At 40.9% G+C, this 24,711-nt stretch overlaps 1 long non-coding RNA gene across 1 annotated transcript in view; it reads right to left on the reverse strand.

Annotated features, from left to right (window-relative positions):
• LOC103349026 (uncharacterized) overlaps nucleotides 1–24,711 on the reverse strand; it is a 40,405-nt gene that overhangs the window by 5,707 nt on the left and 9,987 nt on the right. Inside the window, exons 2-3 of the long non-coding RNA XR_007921212.2 lie at nucleotides 9,582–9,663; nucleotides 941–1,059 (exon numbers count right to left, since the gene is read on the reverse strand). This is a non-coding gene — a long non-coding RNA (uncharacterized lncRNA). The remainder of the gene's footprint in view (nucleotides 1–940; nucleotides 1,060–9,581; nucleotides 9,664–24,711) is intronic.

Consider the following 24,711-nt stretch of genomic DNA (forward strand, 5'->3'; position numbering starts at 1 on the left):
TGGCATAAAAAATGATGCATAGATCAATGGAACAGAACAGAGAGCCCAGAAATTAATCCACATGCATTCAGCCAACTGATTTTTGAAAAAAATGCTCAGACGGTACAGTGGAGTAAAGATAATCTCATCAACAAATGGTGCTGGCAAAACTGGATGCATATGTGTTGAAGAATGAAATTAGATCCATACCTCCCACCATATATAAAAATCAGCTCAAGGTTAACCAAAAACCTAAATTTAAGAGCTGAGACTATTAAGTTGCTGGAAGAATACAAAGAGGAAATACTCCAAGATGTAGGGAACAACTTCTTGTGCAAGACCCCAAAGCACAGGCAACAAAAGCAAAGAAAACAATCAATAGAGTGAAAAGACAGCCAACAGAATGGGAAAAATACTTGCAAACCACCTGACAAAGGATTACTATGCCAAATATATCAGCAACTTCAAAAACTCAACAACAAAAAACCAATCAATCCAGTTGAGCAATGGGCAAAGGATTTCAATAGACAGTTCTTGAATGACCAACAAATATATGAAAAAACGCTCAGGATCACCATCCATCAGGGAAACGCAAATAAAAATCACAAATGAGACACCAGCTCCCCACTCTCAGAATAGCTAAAACCCCAAACCCAGACAGTAACAAATGCTGGCAAGGATGCAGGGAAAGGAGAACTCTTATCCACTGCTGGTGTGAAAGTAAATGAGTGGAGCCACTGTGGAAAACAGTATGGGGAGTTCTTAAAACGCTAGAAATAGGCTTGCCATATGATCCAGAAATCCTTCTTCTGGGTATGTACGCAAAACACTTGAGCACAATGTATTGGAGAGATAACTGCAACACCATATTTATAGCAATCCTGTTCACAATAGCCAAAATTTGGAACCAACTGAGGTGTCCATCATCAGACAAATAGGTACATAATGAAATATTACTCACCTGAAAAATGGAATTCTACCATTTGGAGCAAAATGAGCTCAACCAGAGGACACCATGTTGAGTGAACTAAGCTGGATCCAGAAAGACAAATACTGCATGTTCTTCCTTATCTGTGGGAGCTAAAATTAAAAAAAAAAAAAAAAGCAAATGAAAAAGAAAAAAAGCCAAAGAAATGTCAAGAAACTTTGTCTCCTGTCCTCTGGCCTCTCAGCATGGCCACACACTCTTAAGGTCTGCTTCCTTCTATATCTTGGTTACATCAGGGAATTGGATTGGAAGAAGTTCTAGGGCGCATATAATGCTGCCCCAGGCTATCCAGACCCTGAATGCAAAAATTTCATCTAAAATTGAATTTTGGTGCAAAGACAAATGAAGTCCATGCATAGTTTTTTCTTCCACAGCTTGTCCCAGGTGTATTAGCAGGGAGCTGGCTGGGAAGTGGAATAGCTTGGACTTGAAGCAGTGTACTTATGGGATGCTGGTGTTGCAGGCTGTGACTTAACCTGCCATGCCCACATCACTGGTCTATGTTTTTTCATAATACGAACCTTTAACGAACTTTTGTATGTATTCACAGATGTCAAAAATTTTTGACAAAACTAAATTTATCTTTTAATTCCATTTTCCATGAACAACACTTTGAAGTGCCCCTGTGTTCCATATAAAGTTGAAATGGGTGGTGAGATCACACCTGGAGACAGTGGCTAGAAAGGAAATGCATTTTGGATTTGCTTATCTCACTCCTAGAATGAAGATTTTCCTTGAATTTTACCTAACAACATTTTCCTTGTAAACATTAAGTCTGCTTGATTAAGGAGCCAACAATTGACTTCAGAGAAATATAGAATGCTTCTGAAACTTTCTGCTGACAGACACGTCTTTGACTTTATGCAAGGTCATGTCCCCATCCTTTGTCAGCAAGCAAACGCAGTCTCTCGGGAGCTCTCTTGTTATTCTTTTATCACAAAAGCAGCCTTTCTGAAGAGCGACACTCATTGTGTTGATGGTGATAGTACTTCCAAATAATTCTGTATGGAGCACATTCTATGCATCCGGCACTTTACTGTGAATTGTACATTATTTATATCACTTTGTTTTCCAAGAAATCCTATGAAATAGGTATTTTATGACCATTGTACCAATAACAAAATTAGGCCTCATCATTTGAGCTAGTTCACATTATCCGAAAGTGGTTGACAAATATCACAAGCATCACATGTCTCTGTTTAAGCTGGTTTATGGGAGAACACATACTTTATGGAATGTGCTTTCCTTACTCTTTCATTTATACTTCTTTCTTTACAGATTTATTTATTTGAAAGACAGAGTGACAGAAGTAAAGATAGAGGTAGAGGTAGAGGTAGAGGTAGAGGTAGAGGTAGAGGTAGAGGTAGGGATAGGGATAGGAATAGAGATAGAGAGAGATAGAGATAGAGATAAAGATAGAGATAAAAGAGAGAGAGAGAGAGAGAGAGAGAGAGAGAGAGAGGGAAAGAGAGAGAGAGAGATCTTCTATCTGTTGGTTCACTCGCTAAATGGCTGCAATAGCCAGGACTAGGCCAGGCTGAAGCCAGGAGCCAAGAACTCCATCCTGTTTGCTCATCCTGTTTGGCTCCTGTTGCAGGATCCAAAGTGTTTGAGCTATCTTCCACAGCAGAAAGAGGGATGGGAAGTGAAGCAGCCAGGACTTGAACCTTCCAAGTGATGTGGGGGTGCTGGCATTATAAAGCAGCAGCTTAAGTCATGGTGCCCCAAAGCTGCTTTCTCAGTATTTCTCAGAGGTACAAAGTACTTGTTGGATAGTAAACCTTCCATAATGTTTCTTGAGCTAACCAATGAAGTTCCAAGAATTTCCATGATAATTGTATAGCAAAGTCTAGAGACTTGTCATATCTATCCTATGGTGGGGTGTGATGTTCCCTAGAATTAAATGTTCAAACCTTCTTCCCTTTTGTGATTGAAGGTCATGGAAATGAGGTAGGGTGATGAGATGAAACATTCATTTTACATTCAGAAATGTTTTGACTTTTTGTTTGTTTGTTTGCTAATTACCAAATTGATTTTGTTAAGTGGATACGATTTGAGTACCAATATCCCAGCATGCTAAAGAAGATGTGACAACTGAAATAAAGGGAGTTACTCAAAATGCCAAGAAGAAATTTTTCAGATCCTCTTTTTCTCACTCCTATCCTGACTATAACTGAAATGTGGTCATCAAAGATACTCCAAAGTAAAATTCAAGAATGTTCGGGAAGGTAGAAGTACAAAATTAGTCAGAAAAGAATTATTAAACAAATGTCAGAGCTGAGTCAAAAAGTACCTTAGAGTCCACCAGTGGGTTCAACTGAAAAAAACAAAGCCATTCAAAGGTGGAGACTTCAGGATTCTCTCATTGGGCAAGAAAGCTGTGTCTTGAAAATTTAGAATTATGAAGTCATTTTAAATTTTATTGAAGTTATACAACTTTCATATATTTTATATATGCAGATTTATAATTATGACATCTTGATGAGTTATGAATTATGAAGAATCAATCTTTCAGGGCTCTGCAGGTGAAGTAATTGAGTCTCGCGGAGTTGGGGAGACGTGGGAAAGTGTGCAGGCTGCATTAGTCTTCCACTCAGTGCACATTATTGTGCATTGGTCTCTTCCCTCTATTTCTACTCCCTTCTTGTTTATTTCTTGAAGAAAAAGCAACTCAGCACAATGAGAAAATTTCGTCCAGCGGATTCTATCTGTCAACCTGCGCAACTGAGCAGGTGCTGCACAGCTGAGCCCGGGATCTCTTGAGTATCAGGAGGCATTGCTCTTCCCACATTCTGAGAATTCTGGACTTTTATTGGTTACTGAGGTGAGAATGATAGCACATAATGAATTTGTAACATGTTTGAATGGCTTTTTTTTTTTCTTGTAGCTGGTGACCTCTGTGTAAGTATGTAGTGTAAAGATGTGGAAGGCTTTGCCATCATTGCTGCCAGAGCTTTTATGGAATAATGGAATACAGGGAAATATTGGAAAGCCTAGTTGTGTTACTGTTTTCCTCAGGTATGGTAGAATTTCCATCTGTGGGCAGAAACAGCATGCTTGTCTTCCTTGCAGTTGGGCCACAGTGTGTATTTACAAAGTTAAAACTCTGTGGAGTTTCTAACCAGGGAAAGTGTGTGCATTTACCCAAGGTGGACTAAGGTTGCCATTAATTTGCTGATTTGCAGGGTGATTAAATGCAAAAAGGAAACAGAAAGAAACAATTGCAAACAGCTTGGGAAAACGTCCTTTATCCTTTCCAGAATATTTCTGATTTTTATGATCATGAACATCTGAGCACTTCAATTACAGATCCTACGTTTCAACGACCAGTTTAAATTAAACACATTTTTTAAAACTCTCACTCGTAAGTATTGACTAAGTAAATTTTATGCATTGTAGTAATGATGAGAAAGCAACCTGGTCATGATCAAGTTGTCAGCGTTTCCTTCTTTTAAAAACACAAATAGAGCCAGGGATACTTTCCTTTCTCAACTCCAGGTCACCCATCCCCACTCTGGCTCGATTTTTTTTCCTCTCTCTAGAGTAAGAAGCCTAAGGAATGATACCTACTTTCATATTTTGAAAGATAACATTTTACGTAGGCTATTATAAAATATTTATACCCAGATTTTAATGATTTTTACTAATTTGAATGCCTCAAGATTTATGAGCAGAATACAAGCCTAAAATTGATTTCATTTAAGAATAAATATATCCAGTGATCTTTTGAGGGTCTTCTCAAATCAAAGTAGATTCTATAAAAGTTTGGATTGAGAGGTTTTTTTTTTAGGAAAAGCTCTAAAAATCTATCCAATCTCAAATAATTGGCTAATCGAATGTTTTTGTGCTACAGTTGCTTTGTTAAAAGAGTTGGGGGTTGAGGAGTGGGAATTGACAGTGTACCCTTTGAATCATTTATTATTGCAAACATTTTGTTTAAAAGCAAGAGTATTTTTTAGGGACAAAACACAGTTCCTTACTGGATTCTCTGTCATCATATTACGTTACAAACTGGAAGTATATGAAGAGTTTTTAAAAGTTCACTGAGGCTCACTAGGCTAATCCTCCACCTGCGGCGCCGGCACCCAGGATTCTAGTCCCGCTTGGGGCGCCAGATTCTGTCCTGGTTGTTCTCTTCCAGTCCAGCTCTCTGCTGTGGCCTGGGAATGCAGTGGAGGATGGCCCAAGTCCTTGGGCCCTGCACCTGCATGGGAGACCAGGAGGAAGCACCTGGCTCCTGGCTTTGGATTGGCATAGTGCGCCAGCCGTAGCGGCCATTTGGGGGGTGAACCAACAGAAGGAAGAACTTTCTCTCTCTGTCTGTCTCTCACTTTCACTGTCCTACTCTGCCTGTCCAAAAAAAAAAAAAAAAAAAAAAAAAGTTCATGGAACATGCATATTGTGAAAAAGCTATGCATGAATTTTTTGCACCAAAGTAAATTTATTTTTAATTCCATTTTCCACTGGTTTCTTTTTGAAGTATTCTCATTTACCCTTTTTACTAATTTATTTCACCAAAAATTACAAGATACTGTGTGTTAGAAATCATGCTACATATGTGAGAAACAAACAGTTGCACATAGTCCCTACTCTGGCATGAAAGAGCAGAAGATGGAAGGAGCTCCAGTAATCAATCGTCCATCCTATAATAGATTTGGTCTAGGCATCCATCTGTACTGGGCTCTGGGGACACAGCTGGGAGCGAGCCAGGCATAGTCTAGGCTCTAAGGAAGCTCAGGACAGAGAAGCCAGCACTGAACTCGGGTACAGGAGAACGTGGCTCTCTCGGTTGGCGTAGGGAACTCAGTCTTGTTGGGGGAGTGAGAGCAGGGTGCACTAAAGGAGAATTATTTAAGCTGATTTCTGAAGTAGGAGTTACATCCAGGTTCTAACTCAGAATCTGGGGTGTGTGTGTGTGTGTGTGTGTGTGTGTAAAAGAGAGACAGAATGTTCCAGGCACAGGGAACAGCTTGTACTAGGGAAGTGAGCTTGGGAAAGTGCAGGTCCATCCAAGAAAGCTGGAAAACCAGGTGTGCCCAGTAAATAGAGAGGGGAGAGAGAGAGAGAGAGAGAGAGAGAGAGAGAGAGAGAGAGAGAGACTAGTGCCCATTCATGCCTGCTATGAAAGCACCACATGGCTGTTTCCTCTCGACTCTACTGAGTTTCCAGATTAGTGTCACCATCATCAGTTGCTTGCAGCATGCACTACCCGAGCAAACAGTTCCACAGATCCCAAACACAAAGGCTCCAGGTAGCTCAGCCTGCACTCAGGACATCAAGGGATTTGGTGTTCTACCTCAAAGCTTTTTAGTTAGTTTTACAACCATGTATCCAAATAAAACCCATGTTAGTGAAACACTAGCCTCTGGTTTCTGGCTCAGGATTCCAGTGTTTGCAGACTTTTTTAAAGCGGTCTAGGTTGCAGTCTTAGTTTGTCCCTCCCCTCCTTTAGTTCTTTGAGCAAACCAGGTGTTTTGAGATTGCTCAAGCTTTATAGACAGAGGTTGGAAAGAGTCCAGGTATGACGCACATGTCCTTTCAGGAGGTGGAAAAGGCAATAAACAAAAGTGTAAATCAGTGTTTAAGAGTAAATTCGTGGCAGGGGTGAGGTGGGAGTGGGGGTGGGGGAGGGGAAAATCCCAAACATAAAAACCTCTGAACAGCAGGGTCATGTAGGAAGTCTGTCCCTAGTTGAGCCATCAGAGCCCTATCAGAGCTGAGTTTGATAATTCTTTGCATTGGATCAGTTGTGTAAAATGAAGGTTCAGGTTTATTTACAGAGGGAGATAACAATTTTGGGGAAAAACCATGGTGACTTCAGATTTTTCAGATGAAAACAGCACACCCAGATCTCAACATCATCTGTAGATATCATCTTCTTTTACCCTCCTCCCATCCCCAAAGAAAAAATAAATAAAGCGCATTCTCTGGATCTTTTGGATTACTCGCTAGGTATAATTAATATGTCTGTTGAACTTCCTGTGTGGGTGGCACTGGTTAACAGTTCAGACAGAAATGTTTCTTTCAACACTTTGAGCATCATCAGTCATTTGATTCAACTCTTTGGCACGTCATCAGCCTCTGCTTCATGGGCTTGTTTTCTTCGATTTTAGTGAATTGGGGGGGGGGGTGACTATGTTCATAGGTATATCTTGAAACCATACATATGAGACCGCTTCAACAAGTTCATGGAAGATGGAGTTCATGTATGAGTTTATTTTAGTGTACCAAGATTTTGTTTCTCAGAACGTACGGAAAATATGTATTATAAAAAACTATGCATGGATTTCAAAATCATTTCTGCACCAAAATAAACTTAAAATTCTGTTTTTCCCAAGGTCTAGGATATGTAACGGCATGCCCCCAAACTGGAGCTCTGCAAAAGTAGACCCGTGTACATTCTCTCGTGAGCTCTGTACTTTCACTTGCTTTCTTTAATGCAATCCAGAATTCCCTTCTCAGCTCAGGTAGAGAGAGCTGGTAGGGCATTCATTATATTTATCTTTGCTTATTATTTGGCTGAGTAGAAGTCGCTGGTTTTCTGAAAGCCTGGGCTACAATACGATGTCATGACTTTCAAAAAGGGTGAAGATAAACCATTAAATATGCTAAAAACACAGTTCGCCTGGACAGGTAAAGCAAATAACCTGCAGTGTCAAATGCTTTGGAGACCAATTCACTTGTTTCCAAATCCTGGTCTACTATTTATTATTTGTTTACCCCTCAGAAAGTCATTAAAATGTGCAAAGTCTCAGTTTATTCCACTGTAACTGGATATGACACATGCTGTGTGGTGGTTGTGAGGACTGGTGATAACACAGATAAACTATTTACCCATTGCCTGTCTGTGTAGCACTAAGTACTTCATAGATGACAGACACTGTCACACCTAATAGTAATGGAAAAATAACATATTCTGCACACCCAAATATGAGGTTACTTCAGAAAGTTCATGGAAAAATGGAATTAAAAGATTGAGTTATTTTGATGCAGGGAATTTTTTAAATCCATGCATAGTTTTCTCATAATATATCTTTTCCTTAAATGTTTAAAGGACTCCTCATATCCTCACTGTGAGAAATATCACCTTTAGAGAGTACCTTTGGTAGCAAAGTTCAGTTGTCCCCCCATGTCCATGGATCCTTGGTCCCAAGACACCACACCCCGCCATGATGTGTATATGAAAATCCGAGTATCCTCAATTCTATTATACAAATATTTGCAGATAAATCTATGCACATTCTCATTTAAAATTTAAAGCATCCTTAGATGACTTATAATATTCAATACAAAGGCTGGCGTTGTGAAGCAACGGGTTAAAGCCCCAGCCTGCAGTACCAGTATTCCATATAGGCGCCAGTTCAAGTCCCGGCTGTTCCACTTCCGATCCAGCTCTCTGCTGTGGCCTGGGAAAGCAGTAGAAGATGGCCCAAGTCCTTGGGCCCCTGCACCCACGTGGGAGAAACACAGGAGGCTTCTGGCTCCTGGCTCCTGACTTCGGTTCAGTGCAGCTCCAGCTGTTGCAGCCATCTGGGGAGTGAACCAGCAGATGGAATACCCCTCTCTCTGTCTCTACCTCTCTCTGTAACTCTGTCTTTCTTTATAAAGAAAGTCTATATTTATAAAGATTTCCCCCCAATTATTCAATGAGTTATTCTTTGGTCTCTTCAAGAATTGGTTCCAGGAGCTCCCATTAATATTAAAAATTTGTGAAGCACAAGGCCATAATATAAAATGGTGTAGTATTTTTTAATCATCTCTAGATGATATATACCATATAACACAATGTAAATTCTTTATACGTGGTGGCTAGTGCATATTGTTTAGACAATAATACACGAAAAAAGCCTACACATGTTCAGTATAGTCACAAATTTTTTTCATTTTTCAAATGCCTTTGGTTTTTGATTGGTTGGATCCACGAATGTAGGTGAACGCACAAAGGATCAACTATATATTAGGTGAAAACACATGAGCTTTCCTATTCCTTTGGAACAAATCAGATTTCTGGGATCAAGGGTCCAACCTGCGTCCTTTGCAAATTCACCAAGTTAATGATATCTCAGGAGACAGTTTGTTTGTGTCCCCCAGAGAGACATAACCACTAGCCTTGTTACCGCCTATGTGTGACCGCCTCTTTGTATAATTGGAACTTTCAAATTACCACGCCCCTGATCATGACTTTCTAGGCAGCCATGCTGCATTGTTCATTCTCTTTGACCTTGCAGTAAAGCAGAGCTTGTGTAAAGGTATTTTACACAAAAACCTAGTCATAGAAAGAATTTACAGTGTAACTGATCAAATAGCATACATTTGTATTGGGTCTGTTATTCTGTTTATTGCGATTCCAGATTCTATCATTTAGTTCAGAGGCTGGCAAATTCCAGCCTGTGGACAAAATCTAGGTAGCCATCTCTTTTTGTGAACAAAATTATTAGCTATTTCTTCCAGTTTTTGGTTATCTGAAAATGAGGGAAACTGTTCTGCAATGCTTCTAATTATGTTGCCTGTAGAAGTATTGGGCACTGGGGCTAAGAAACAGATATGAGAGTTAGTAATACAAGCATTGTAGATACAGTCATCACGGTACCTTCAATGTGCACAAACTACTCACATTTATCCACGTTTTTCTGCTTCTGTTTATGGTTGGACCTCATTTCTCAGCCTCCCTCGCAGCTCCATGACTGAGTTCTGGGCTGTGGAATGTGAGTTGGTGGCATAGATGTGAGCTACTTGTAGGCATAGGGCACAAGAACTCTCTCATTCCTCTCCATCTCCCCATCTGCTGACTTCTGGGTACCCACAGGAGGAACAGCCCCAAAATGGAAGGGGCCTGAAGCGAACAATGGTGGCATCAATTAAAATCTCTCCACTATCCCTCGTTGGATTGTAGTATGTGGGGGAAATACTCGTATGTCTCTGTTTTATCTAGCAATTGTATTTTGAGAGTTGACTTTTAGAGAAGATAATCCACTGTGGCTAATTCCATGATTGAACCAGTTTTTGTTCCTCAAATAGAAATGAATAATATATGAAACTCAGGAAATGTGTTGTTTTGAAAATTTAAATACAAGATCCAAGTGACTGTTCATAAAGGTAAATACCATTTATAACTGTTATTGGGTCAACCATTAAACGCTCCTAACAAACCCTTGTTCTATAAAGTTTTCACCAATTATTTGTTAATCATCCTATTACTGATGCTCTTCAGTTCTCAAGAGGGTTGATAACATGCTCGATATTCTATAGTGTTATAAGTGTGACTTTCCCTTTTTAGGAAATTTGGATCCTTCTGGTCTCTATTTGCGATTCTCATTGGCCTCTTGTTTTGACCACGTCCCTTCAGTCTTTTGGACATGGCTGGCCCAGTCTGGAGAGTTGGCTAAATGTGTTTAGTGGCCTCTTGCTATTCCTTCACATGCCTCTTGACCATTTTCTCTCTCCCAGTGGTTCTAATGCAGCAGAGTTAGCCTACTGCATGTCTGGGTCTTAGACTTTCCTTGCATGGATTTTACTGGAAAGAAATAGAAATTCCCTCATCTCTCCTTTCCTGTCTGTCTTCCCCCCATTTTCAATATTTTTTTAACATGCAGAATTATGAAATTGCAAATTTCTGACTGTGGTGAATGAATTAAATATTTTTTTCTCTATGGATCATGTTGTTTTTCTATTCCTCTGGGCAAGTTACAATTTAAAAAAAGAAACAATAAACATGTGTAAAACAACTTTGAGGTTATTTCTTGAAAGTTGTTGAAAGCTTTTCTAGGGTTGGATTTGCTAAGCAACAGGGTGTGAATTCAAATATAGACAGAGACAACACTTTCCTGATATTTAAAAACAGTGCTCTGAGATGTTCTGTGATACCAGCACTTCAGGAAAGTCTCACTAAGAAGCCCTGATTGGCTGAAATGGCTTTTAGTCCACTGGAACTATTGGATGGTCTTTTGCAAATTGCCACAAGGAGGCTGCTGTGTGCCAAAGCAGCCTGTTCAAAGAGAAGACCTTGACATTTCTGTTTGCCACTGGCATATAAATTAGTGTGGATGAGATGCCAGCTTTGATCACAAGCTTGGGCTTACGGAAAAAATTAGCTTCCTTGATGTTCACAGGTTGCATATACTTGAGCCATCTCACATGCAGAATGGTGAGGGAGAGGAGAGGAGGGCGTGGGGCTACAGACCACCAGATTGGAAATCACTTCACATTTAAGTGTGCACACCCTAATGTGTTAGGATCCAGTGGCAAATTGGGTGACTTTAAACCTTTCAGGAGAGGCAGCCTGATGGGATGGAAGGAACACAGGACACGGAGGCCAACCCGACAGCCCCACCCAGGCTGTGTCTTCTTCTTAATCTAGAAGAGGTGAGTCAGAACTCCTACAGGCCTTTGGAGGATGACATGAGAATCAAATAAGAAAATGACTTTAAAATTGCTGTGAGAGTTTTTTATTTTAAGTAAACAAAATAACCTGGTTTCTTTCTTTAAGGAGGGGACTAAATGAATAGATGAATGGTTTTCATTTTCTTAGAACAGTAAAACAAAAAAAATAAAAGGGCCTAAGATCTCACTACTGTCTTTCTGATCCTGTGCTCCAATTTATTTCTTACATAACTGCCCATCAAAAGTGCCATTACAATCCATCCAATGTCTGGAATAATGTCAATCAAAGCCTTTGATAATTTGAATTCCCATTAACTTAACAAAATCCCTTTGATAATTTCCTAGTACATAAAAATGTTAAGATGTTTCAGTTGTAAGAGATCACTTGGGGAAATTGCATTTCTCCCCATAAGCTGAAAAGATAATCTTTCCTCTGCTGATACATCTGGTACTGGTGATGCCTGTGAGGATACTTATATGCTAGGCAGATATTTCAATGAGATTAAGACTGTAAATTCAGTTAATTTTCTTCCCATAATGATTAGGGTCTATACCCTGAACCCCAACCAAGTAGCTATGTACTTTGTAAGTGAATGTTCCTGCAAAAACCTAGGCCATAAAAAGGAAAATGTGATTTGATCATTTATTCAGCAAATCTGCATTGAATACTCTTATATGCCATGTACTCTTAGAGGTCCCTTTCCTAATTTGGTTTAGAGACTTGAGGTAGAAACAGATACTTCTTAAGTAATTCCTAGTATGATGAATGTTATGAAAAGAACACACATGGCCAGGATACATCCATCACCCATATTTGAAGAAAGGCCATCAATGTCTTCATCATTTTCATATATAAAAATTCACATGCTATTATTATATTTATTATTCATGGGGCAAGGTTTCAATTCTATCTTTTCAGAGCACTGAGGTTATTCCTATAAAGAACAAGGGATTTCACATGCTCAGGGAAAGAGAGGAATCAGACACCATTTAGTTCACTGGTAATTGTTGCTCATCACTTCTCTTAAAAAAATCTGCTGGAGCTGGGTGTTATTTTATTTTAGTCATCTTCAGCCATGGTTGGTGTGCTGAAACTATGCCAGACTGAACATTGATACCAGGTGCCTGTCCTAGCAGAATCCAATATCACACCTGCAGGTAGAGTGTAGGATTACCTCATGTGTCGTGCCTAAGCACCACAAATGACTCTATCCCTCATCTCAAATAACATTATAATTTACACTTGGAGGCTTCAGACTATGTAGCCTTGGCCAAATGAAAGTTTTTGCAGCCAAACACATCAAACTCAATATATTTCATTGTGCCAATGGGATTGTTTTCTTGAGAAGGTTGAACATAATTAAATCTATCAATGGCGTTTCAAATAAAAAGTACCTGTCCTGGAAAGGTAGGCTTATAAACATTTGGCTGTCAGTTAGGAAGATGCCAGAAAGTTTTGTGTTGGAACCCAGAGGGAAAAAAAATAAAAATGAAAGGACTCCAGTGTGCTACGGGAATGAAATAAGAGTTCACAGATGAAAGGAGGAACAATGACATCTTTTGTTTTACAAAAATGTCATAGTTGTAAAGGTATAAATTTGAAGTTGGAGAATGGCTTCAGGCAAAAATGAAAACTCGTCCCAAGTCAAACATTTTCCCAGCTCCAGGACATAACCTACAGTAATCTTCTCTGAACTTTTGGAAATATTGTGTGGATATTTCAACACCTACTCGCCCCATGCGTTCTAATTTTCACCTTTGCACTTTGGTGCTTGACGTGCTCCTCTTAGGAAGCAGTCATTGTCACCTGCTTGCACTTTGATCCACTGGCTGCAAAGCAGCTGCTCTTCTTTGTTCATAAAACCACTGCAAATGTTTACATGAATAGAGGAAGGGAAGAATGTCTTCATTCCCTTCCTTCCCCCACCAACTTCTTCAAAGGCTTGGGGGAGCTCTCCACCTGGCTATTGGGTTTCCTTGACTTTCGGATTCTTTCTATGGTTCTCAGATTCTCTATGGAATTGCCCTTGCGTTTTGAGTCTTTCAGCCAGGCTTGTTTGATGTTTAAAACTGGTAGCCAGTAATCTCTGTGGTCTTCGGTTTCATTGTACGGATGCCAGAGAGAGGTCTTTCCCACCTCAGCAAAAAATCACTCCCTCCTGAAACTGCCTTCGCTTTTTACTATTCCCTCGATGCTGCAGGGACACTGGTTGTTTCCTGCATATTTTCATGTGGATACTGAGGATGTAGGACACAGGAAGTGAGGATGCTTTTTGCAGTCTGTAAAATATTCTAATGCAGACCCCAGGGCAATCTGAAGGGTCCTGGAAACTTTGTGGTTGGGGGGGGGGGGTTGTACTGGAAGGAGGTTTGAAAACAAGTATAGGACAATTGAAAAAGCATTAAAATGAAGCTTGATTTCTATGTTCCACAACTCCTAGCTGTTGGGGAAGCTGCTTTATCAAACAGCACTGTGTAAGCTAACTTGGAAGAATGTGTGTTACCTGCTGAACAAGGAATGATACACATGTTCTCACTAAATCTTTATGAGCGAGTTTTACTTCAAGAATGTTTTCTATGAAATTATTTTTATTGATGCTCTATCAGGGAACTATGTATTAGGCAGCTTTACTGTGGTAACAAACAATCTCCAAGTCTCCATGGTTTCCAACAGTGTTTATTTTCTCTTGACATTCCATGCTGTTGACTACAGTTGATGGTGGCTGCCATAGTCCACACGGCTCTGTGTGCACTGCCCCAAGTACCTTTCCATTCTTGAACGGAGGCTGAAGGAGCAATGTCTGCTTGGCAAGCCATCCCTCACGGAAGAAGAAAAATGTAAGAAATCTGGGGGAGTTGTGCAGCAACCAGTCAGTGCTGCTTCCATTCCATTAGTCCAAGAAGGCTCCATGGCCAGTCTGCCCAGCAGCATGGGGAGTCGCACTCTGCTGCAAGGAGGCACTGTGCGCTTCAGAACAATGGACAGGTTGTGTTTCCTCTTAGAGGGAAAGGAATGAGCAGTTGGAAACATCATGAGGCTACTTCAAAAAGTTCATTGGCATTGTGACACAATGGAATATGCAGCTGGCTGTGACATCAGCACCCCTGTGGATGCCAGTTCTGGTCCTGACTGCTCCACTTCGAATCCAGCTCCTGGCTGATGCTCCTAGGAAGGCAGTGGCTGATGGCCCACGTGCTTGGGCCCCTGCCAGTCATGTGACAGGTGGAGCTCCTGGCTCCTGGCTTCAGCCTGGACCTGTCCTGGCCACTGTGGCCATCTGGGGAGTAAACTAGTAGATGGAAGATCTCTTTCTCCATCTCTCCTTCTCTCTTTGTCTCTCTGCCTTTTATAAACAAGTAGATTTTTTTTGAAAAAAAAAAAAAAAGTTCCTAAAACTGGAATTAAATATTAGAATCCTGGTGCAAATTTTTTTTTTGAAATCCAGTTTTTTCATAACACACATTTTTCCAGGAACTTTTTGAAGACTCTCCATAATACAATCTGTCACAGTACATCTGTTTTCCTGTGGCTACTTATCCAATTTTGGAGAAACCCCAAGTAAATTCAGCTTCCGAGATTCAGAAGTATTGGTGCATATAAAGCCAAATAAAATTCTTGGACATTTATCTACAATGAGTTCTGGTCTTCATAGTTAGTGCAATTAATGATTTCCCACTGTGTCGTGTATCATTCATACTTTCTCTTTCAACTGAGTTGCTGTTCAATGAAGCTGGACTGAAGGAAATGAGTTTTCCCTTTATTTAAGCGATTTTCTCTTGAGGTTAATTTTTACTTACCTATTAAATTTATGATGATGAAATGTTCATATGTTTCACAAATGGACTCCATATAAACAGTTAAGGAATTAAATGTCAAAATTATTCACACAATTATTCACAAGTAGTGGCAGTAATTTACATTTAGCTTTATCCCAAAGGATGTTCTAGTAATCAGTTCCCTAACACCCTAAGCCATTAGGTCATTAAAGAGTACTTGGCATTTTACCTAAAGGCTTTGGAGTGTTAATCCCAGTTTCCTGGTCAGATTCCAAGTAGAGTAATGACTTTCTGACTTCTTAAATTACTCCTGCAATTTTGGTCAAACAGGATGTTCTTGCTTCTGTCCCATGCTGTTTCACTAAGTGGCTTGCTTGTTAGACAGATGTGCTTCTTTCATTGTACACAAAAGGAGGATAATTTAAAAACATTTCTGAAAACTTCTGAGCTGATGCACTGTGCTGAACTTGGCCATGAACCTGGATATGGCCTCCCTCCTGAGTAGACCCCAACTGTGACCAAGGGGTGTCAGCCCACAGAGGCTGCTCAAGGAGCAGCAGATCCTTCCTGGTCTTGCCCCTGAGAGAGGAGAGGGGTCTTGTCTGCCAGCTGGTCAGGGAAGCTTCACAAAACTGCTTCTGGAAAGACATTATGGAGAAACAATTGTCTATGTTCACACAGAGCTATTAATAAGCATTCTTTGCATTTTAGTATTTAATGACATATTTCTTAATTGTTCATTGAAATATACCTCAGTAATACAACCTGTTTTTTAAAAGTGTGTACTTACATGCACACATTTTTCACAGTACAAATAATTTGAATCCTATGTTATCACTAAAATGACAGGTAAAAATTTTGAATAATCATTGACCAGATAATTAATTATTAGGCATGTGTTTGATTTCCAAATGGTCACATTGGTTTCTAACATTTTCACTGATAAAGTTCATTAAGTATTTTTTGCCTTATTAGCAAGATTTTCTTTCCAATTGTAAGTGATAAGTAATTGACTTCCCCAGTTTTCCATCTTTGATGATCACAGACAAATAACTAACAACCAGAGTGATTATTTTGAGTTCAAGGTCAGACTGCCGGCTCCTCAAGGGCAGAGAATGCTTTCTCTTATGTCTGCCCTCAGTGCTGTCCATAGTGGCTTACACGTTATCAGTGCTCACTACATAGTATGGAAAGGAGAGAAGAAGAAGGAAGGAAGGTGAGAAAGGAGAGGAAGGGAGGACAGAAAAAAAGGAGAGGAAGCAAAGGAAAAAAAAAACAGGAAATACAAGGAAAGAAAGGAAGGAAACAGAGACAAAACAGTGGGAGAGTTACTACCTTGGTAGATACAATACCAGGCCCAAACTGTGCGTTTGCTCATCCTTGAAGAACTTTCCAAGTGTGTGCGAGTTTAGCCTGTAGAAGATTGGCAGTATACTCAGTTATGGTTAGCAAATGCACTTGCTAGTATTACTCATTTACTGCTGCAGTTGACTATTGTCTTGGCTCTGCCTGTGCGTTTATCTTCCAGTCAGATCAACCTGTTGGTTTAGATGGCTTTGTACAGCACTGGGGAGCAGCAGGAAGTTCACTGTGATGAAACAGCAATAATGGTGACAGAGGACACGTTCTGTTAACTAACCATTGCCAAATCAAGTCATTGTCTTTGTCAGAAGCCTTCAACATTCCTCTGCTTTGGGATCAGGACCCCCTATAGCAAATGAAGGAAATCAGCTTATCATTTTGAAGTAGAAGACAAGATGAAATGTGTTGCTGTCCATTAACTGAGGCTTTTTTCATCTTCTTTGATAGATACGGGGATATTTATTATTTCTCAGATGAAAACCAGCAGAGCCTCCTCTGTGAAGGAGAGCCTGGGTGGATGGGTAGATGGGGGTGGTTGGGGACTTGTGTCCTTGTGCAGAGACACATTCCAACCACATCTTGAGGAGAAGCATAGCTCCATTTACTGAAGCCTCTGTTGAGGTGCACTTCCATGCTGGGCTCCTTGCTGAAAAGAAAAATGACTGTCACAGCAGAAAACACAGATGTCACAAGCTGCTTTCATTTGCGAGTACTTCCATCCCAGTATGGCCAACAGCAGGGGATACCTCTGAGCAGATGCTCATCAGGGAAGAAAACTCCAAATGCTCTGATTCAGAACCATATACTTAGGAAGCAGGCATTTCGCCTGGTGGTTACGATGCCCATGTCTTATATCAGAGTACCTGGGTGTGAAGCCTGGCTCTACCTCCTGAATCTAGCTTCCTGCTAATGCAGACTCTGGGAGATAGCAAGTGATGGGTTAAATATCTGGATCCCTGCCACCCACCTGGGAGTCATGTACTGACTTCTCAGCTCCTGGCTTCTCCCCAGTCCTGACCATTGCGGGTATTTAGGGAATAAACTAGCAGATGGGAGCTCTGACTCTCTTTCCTTCTGCCTCCCAAATAAATGAAAAAAATATCATATATATATATATATATTTAGAGCTAGGTTTGGAAAGCTGATTACCATGGATAAGAACATGAAATAAGCTTTGGTTCTCCTAAAAATATTAGCACAGGGCTATATTCTCTACTGAGGTAGAGAATGTAGTGCTTGAGAGCCATATAACAGCTAAAAAATCACTTGGTTCTGTCTTGCCAAGGCACAAGCAGGTGGAATTTGAAATTCAATAAATCTATAGCAGGCTAATTTTTAAGCTGATAATTTTGTATGACCTGCGAACGATGTTATAAATACCCAGATGGCCCTTGGCAGAGAAAATGATCCCTATTCTTGTAACCATGTGGGGAGCAACCCGGACTGGACTGAGTTACTGGAATTAAGACTTATTCTATGCATCTGCTCTCCCACAATCTGGCGCTGGGAGAGGAGAAAACAGCTTCTACGCAGCTGCCTCTTGCCAACTTGAGTGATGACCTCCAGGAGCTGATCCTGCTCCTGATTGGAGGAGAGCAGCATACTCGGCGTGTGGGCAGCTGAGTTGGGATTGGCGGAAGAGGACTATAAAGGAGGAGAGAGACAACATGCACCAGGAACATCTATCTGAAGGAACACCTGTGCAGCCCCCGAGAGAGCTGGCCGGCGGTGTGCTGCTCCCCTGCGGAAGTGGGGAAAGTGGCAGGGGGAACCGCCCTTCCACGGAGGTGGAAGGGACAGTAGCCAACCCGGGAAGAACCAGCAGCAAACCCGGGGAGGGCCGAGCAGACGAAAGAACAGCGCAGGGTCCTGTGTCGTTCCTCCATGAAGAGGGGGAGCGACATAATGGTGCCGTGACTCAGATAGGAAACCTAGGCAGGGTTTAGTGTCGTTCCTCCATGAAGAGGGGGAGCGACATAATGGTGCCGTGACTCGGATATGAAGCCTAGGCAGGTTTAGTGTCGTTCCTCCATGAAGAGGGGGAGCGACATAACCACCCTTCCCTAGAATGCATTATGAGATTTTTTTTTCTTTTGCAATAAATGGAGCCCACCACTTTGCAAACGTTTGACCAAGGAACTCTTTTTTGGGGGTAGGGCAGATAGGAGAAGTAATTTGGGCCCCCAAAGTTGGTTTTATAGAAGTCTGCTTTGGAGTCATGCTCTTGGATTATACCCATAGAAGCTTACGAAACACAATGATGAACCTCAGCGTTGGTCACACAAATATTAAGACTGTGGCTCTTTTTTTTTTACTTTGTTTTTTTATGAGGATGTGTAGGAGGATTTTCCTTTCCCTTGGAGCCAGAAATAGTTGTGCTTTTCCTTAGAAACTGTTTGTTTTAGGGTTATGGTCTCTTGCCGCTCTGCAGCTGATCATGTCGCTCCAGGCAGTAGCGGATGTAAAGTTTACAGTAAGTTCTTTCCACTAGAAAGATATGAGTTCAAGAGAAACCAAGGTGGTTGCTGACTTTGAAAAGGTTAAGAAAATGCAAGGCCAGAATCCTATCTTGACTAACCACATGGATTTAAAGTGGACTAATGAGAGAGAGAGAGAAAGAGGTGGTGGTGGTGGTGGTGGGGGATATTCCATCTGCTGATTCACTCCTCAAATACTCAAATGCCTGCAATAGCTGGGGCCAGGTTAAGCTGAATCCAGGATCCAGGGACTCCATTCTGGTCTCCCACATGGGTGGCAGGGACCCAAGCACTTAAGCCATCATCCACTGCCTCACACGATGCATTAGCAGAAAGCTGGATCAAAAGCAGAACAACTGTAATTCAATTCTTTCTGGATGTGGGCTTCTCAAGTGGTAGATTAACCCACTGTGCCACAGCATCCACCCCCATGCTCCACTTCTTTGTTCCTGTCAGTGGAGTAGGTATATTTTTATACCAGCATCACCATGCGTGCATAAGTACTGTGTTGTGCCATGAGGTCATGATGGCTACCGCATCACTAAGCCATAGGAATTTTTCAGCTCCATCACAGTCTTTTTTATAAGTGCCTTTTTAAATATGACTCCACTGCCCAGAAGAAGACATTCCTGAGTTGGGTATACAAGGTCCCTGCCTGTGTCTTCAACAATCGCATCTCAGTCTTGCCAATCCCTCACCAAAGCTCTACCATGGCCACCCAAAACTTGGCTGATCCTCCATGCTCAGCCTTCCTGAGACAGTCCTATCCCCTCTTCATTCATTAAGCAAAGGCACACTCTCCCAAAGAAAGCTGAAGGCGCTACCCAAGGCTAATCTTTTTAATAGTAAGGAACTTTCTGTGCTGTTAACAAATACTAACGAGAAGGTAAGCAGAAATTAAGAATATCTCACCTATATCAATCCACAAGTGTGTGTGTGTGTGTGTGTGTGAAAGAGAGAGAGAGAGAGAGAGAGAGAGAGAGAGAGAGAGGTCTGAGTTGTCCACTGTTGTGTAGAAGGCTAGAGGGAAATAAAATCTGTCGTGGGGATGAGCAACATCACCAAAGCATGACCAGAGGAGCCTAGTCACACTTTGAAACCCCCAAGGAATTGTGTGTCACCTGCTGGGACACATGTTTGGAGAGAAGGTGCCATGAGCATGCAGAGGGAATTCTCAGTTGGGGCAACACAGCCTGGCACAGGGAATGCATCCCAGAACCAAGGCCACGTGTGATGAATTGATAGGCACATCTGGTGGCTTTTCTCGATGTCAGATCCGATGACATTTTCTTCCTTGGCTCATGGGTCAGGTTGGTTTTGGAAGTGAGACATTTATTTTATTCTTCCTTGAAAACAAACTTTACATCATTGATCTGCCGCTAAAAAATGTTTGTGCTAAATTCCTGCCTCCAAGCCAGAGCCTATGACTCAGATGGTGTGCATTTCAAGATTCTCTCAACATAATTTCACATAAAAAAGAAACATCTTACATTGGGCCAACTCAGCTAACACCAACTGCCTTGTATCACTAATATGTACTGGATGGATTCATGGTTGTACATCTTCAAAGACCTGGATAATCATCTTTGTTTGCAAATTCCTTATTAACGTGGAGATAAATGTTATCATAAATTTGAACTTTTATATTATGAGCTAAATTTCTTGGTCTTTAAAATTCATTTCGAAAATATTCAATAGCACGAATCTAAAGGCTGCATGGCAGTTTCCCAACTGGACACGGTTCGAGAAATTTTTGGTCTCCTTTTTCTTTAAGCAAGATGATAAACACTTAATAAGAAGATGGAACTCATGGACAGCAGCCAGAAGAGAATAGCATTCTACCCATGGAATTCCACCGCAGATGCTCTGCTGGAAAGAAATCCTCATCTTGCACTCCTTTTTCCTTTTGATGATGGCTTTAAAAACTGTGAAAACAGAGAAAGCCAAGTGTGTGGTCTTCAGCAATTTCGTAATAGTCTGTGCAGGAGACAGAGGGGGCGGTGATTTGTTGGAAAAAATGATTAGCTTTTTCTTTACGATGACAGAAAACAGTTGCAATTCAAAAATGCCGAAGATTCTGCAGCCCTCCCTTTTGGTAAATTGTTAGGTAATCACTCCTTCCAGGTGGTGCTTTCAATAAAGAACTTGGAAAGTCACGCCCCCAGAGCTCCTCCAGGCAGAGCCATTGTCAACTGGGAGAAACTTGTAGAATTAGTTGAGGGCAGGGTTGCAGGAAAATATTCTGGATTTTTATTCAGAGGAATCTGCTCTTGATTCACCAGTGAGCGTTCAAATGCCTCCATCATGGTCTAAGGAGCAAAGAATGGGTCCAGGAGATTTTTTTCAGACAGAGTTGAAGCAACTTGCTCCCATCCAATGGTGTTATTATTACTCATTATTGCTGTTGTCGTTATTTGCTTTCAGTTATAAGAGGATACAACAGGACCATCATAATTGAGATGTTGCTCCACACACAAATCAGCATAATGAAAGATTCTCATCAATTGATGACTTTGCTTAAATACTTGTGTAACTTCTCTCAAGACTGGTTTTTCTCATGTCACTTTGGTAAAAATATTATAAACCTGGTATGGACCTGGAACCTTGGCCCAGCTTTGCCCCTTTCTGGACACTTGGTGTCAGGCTCTTCAGTTCTTCAATTCCTTTGTAAAACAATGTAGCAGATGCCTTGTAAGGTACAGGAAAAGGTGTCTCTCTGGGGTCAACTCAAAGTTCCTTTTTGAGCACGGTGATTGGTTTCTGTCATACAAAGGTAGCCATATCCTGACTGTTCTTAAGGCTGTGGGGGTACTGAAATTACAAAATTATATCAATATATGGTGCAAACATTAAGCTAACTAGAGCTTTGCACAAGGCATTGAGTACTCCGACTCCATTAGTCCATTGCTGTGATTGACTGAAACACGGTGAGCTCTGCTGATGTGCATGACCCTGCAGGTGCTTGAGTTCTGAATCTTATGCTGATAGATCGGTCAGCCCTGATGACTCTGTCCCAAATCTCCACCATGTGCGCAAAACAATCAATGTGATACACCACATTAACAGACTGCAGAAGAAAAACCATATGATTATCTCAATAGACGCCAAGAAAGCATTTGATAAAATACAACACCCGTTCATGATGAAAACTCTAAGCAAACTGTGTTTGGAAGGAACATTCCTCAATATAATCAAAGCAATCTATGAAAAACCCACAGCCAACATCCTATTGAATGGGGAAAAGTTGGAAGCATTTCCACTGAGATCTGGGACCAGACAGGGATGCCCACTCTCACCACTGCTATTCAATATAGTTCTGGAAGTTCTAGCCAGAGCTATTAGGCAAGAAAAAAAAAATTAAAGGGATACAAATTGGGAAGGAAGAACTCAAACTCTCCCTCTTTGCAGATGATATGATTCTTTATTTAGGGGACCCAAAGAACTCTACTAAGAGACTATTGGAACTCATAGAAGAGTTTGGCAAAGTAGCAGGGTATAAAATCAATGCACAAAAATCAACAGCCTTTGTATACACAGACAATGCCATGATTGAGGAAGAACGTCTAAGATCAATCCCATTCACAATAGCTACAAAAACAATCAAATACCTTGGAATAAACTTAACCAAGGACGTTAAAGATCTCTACGATGAGAATTACAAAACCTTAATGAAAGAAATAGAAGAGGATACCAAAAAATGGAAAAATCTTCCATGCTCATGGATTGGAAGAATCAACATCATCAAAATGTTCATTCTCCCAAAAGCAATTTACAGATTCAATGCAATCCCAATCAAGATACCAAAGACATTCTTCTCAGATCTGGAAAAAATGATGCTGAAATTCATATGGAGGCACAAGAGACCTCGAATAGCTAAAGCAATCTTGTACAACAAAAACAAAGCCGGAGGCATCACAATACCAGATTTCAGGACATACTACAGGGCAGTTGTAATCAAAACAGCATGGTACTGGTACAGAAACAGATGGATAGACCAATGGAACAGAATTGAAACACCAGAAATCAATCCAAACATCTACAGCCAACTTATATTTGATCAAGGATCTAAAACCAATTCCTGGAGCAAGGACAGTCTATTCAATAAATGGTGCTGGGAAAACTGGATTTCCACGTGCAGAAGCATGAAGCAAGACCCCTACCTTACACCTTACACAAAAATCCACTCAACATGGATTAAAGACCTAAATCTACGACCTGACACCATCAAGTTATTAGAGAACATTGGAGAAACCCTTCAAGATATTGGCACAGGCAAAGAATTTCTGGAAAAGACCCGGGAGGCACAGGCAGTAAAAGCCAAAATCAACTATTGGGATTGCATCAAATTGAGAAGTTTCTGTACTGCAAAAGAAACAGTCAGGAGAGTGAAGAGACAACCGACAGAATGGGAAAAAATATTTGCAAACTATGCAACAGATAAAGGGTTAATAACCAGAATCTACAAAGAGATCAAGAAACTCCACAAAAACAAAACCAACAACCCACTTAAGAGATGGGCCAAGGACCTCAATAGACATTTTTCAAAAGAGGAAATCCAAATGGCCAACAGGCACATGAAAAAATGTTCAAGGTCACTAGCAATTAGGGAAATGCAAATCAAAACCACAATGAGGTTTCACCTCACCCCGGTTAGAATGGCTCACATACAGAAATCTACCAACAACAGATGCTGGCAAGGATGTGGGGAAAAAGGGACACTAACTCACTGTTAGTGGGAATGCAAACTGGTCAAGCCACTATGGAAGTCAGTCTGGAGATCCCTCAGGAACCTGAAGATAACCCTACCGTTCGACCCAGCCATCCCACTCCTTGGAATTTACCCAAAGGAAATGAAATTGGCAAACAAAAAAGCGGTCTGCACCCTAATGTTTATTGCAGCACAATTCACAATAGCCAAGACCTGGAACCAACCTAAATGCCCATCAACGATAGACTGGATAAAGAAATCATGGGATATGTACTCTTTAGAATACTATACCACAGTAAGAAACAACGAAATCTAGTCATTTGCAACAAAATGGAGGAATCTGGAACACATCATGCTGAGTGAAATAAGCCAGTCCCAAAGGGACAAATACCATATGTTCTCCCTGATCGGTGACAACTGACTGAACACCAAAAAGGAAACCTGTTGAAATGAAATGGACACTATGAGAAATGGTGACTTGATCAGCATAGCCCTGACTGTTAATGAACAACTTAATACATTATCCCTCTTAGTAGTTTTTTTGTCTCTTCTACTTAATATGACTGGTTTAATTCTGTAATTAATACACAGTTATTCTTAAGTGCTGAAATTTAACTGAAATGTGATCCCTGTTAAACATAAGAGTGGGGATAAGAGAGGGAAGAGATGTACAATTTGGGACATGCTCAAGCTGACTTGCCTCAAATGGTAGAGTTAGAAACATACCAGGGGACTCCAATTTAATCCCATCAAGGTGGCATGTACCAATGCCATCTCACTATTCCAAGTGATCAATTTCAGTTCACAATTGATCATAATGAAAGGACTAAGAATCAAAGGGAGCACATAAACAAGTCTAGTACCTGCTAATACTAACCGATAGAATAAATAAAGGGGAGAGTGATCCAACATGGGAAGCAAGATACTCAGCAGACTCATAGAATGGCGGATGTCCTAAACAGCACTCTGGCCTCAGAATCAGCCCTAAAGGCATTCGGATCTGGCTGAAAAGCCCATGAGAGTATTTCAGGCATGGAAAG

This window comes from Oryctolagus cuniculus, chromosome 9 (assembly GCF_964237555.1).
Source record: "Oryctolagus cuniculus chromosome 9, mOryCun1.1, whole genome shotgun sequence".
Classification (NCBI taxonomy): Eukaryota; Metazoa; Chordata; class Mammalia; order Lagomorpha; family Leporidae; genus Oryctolagus; species Oryctolagus cuniculus.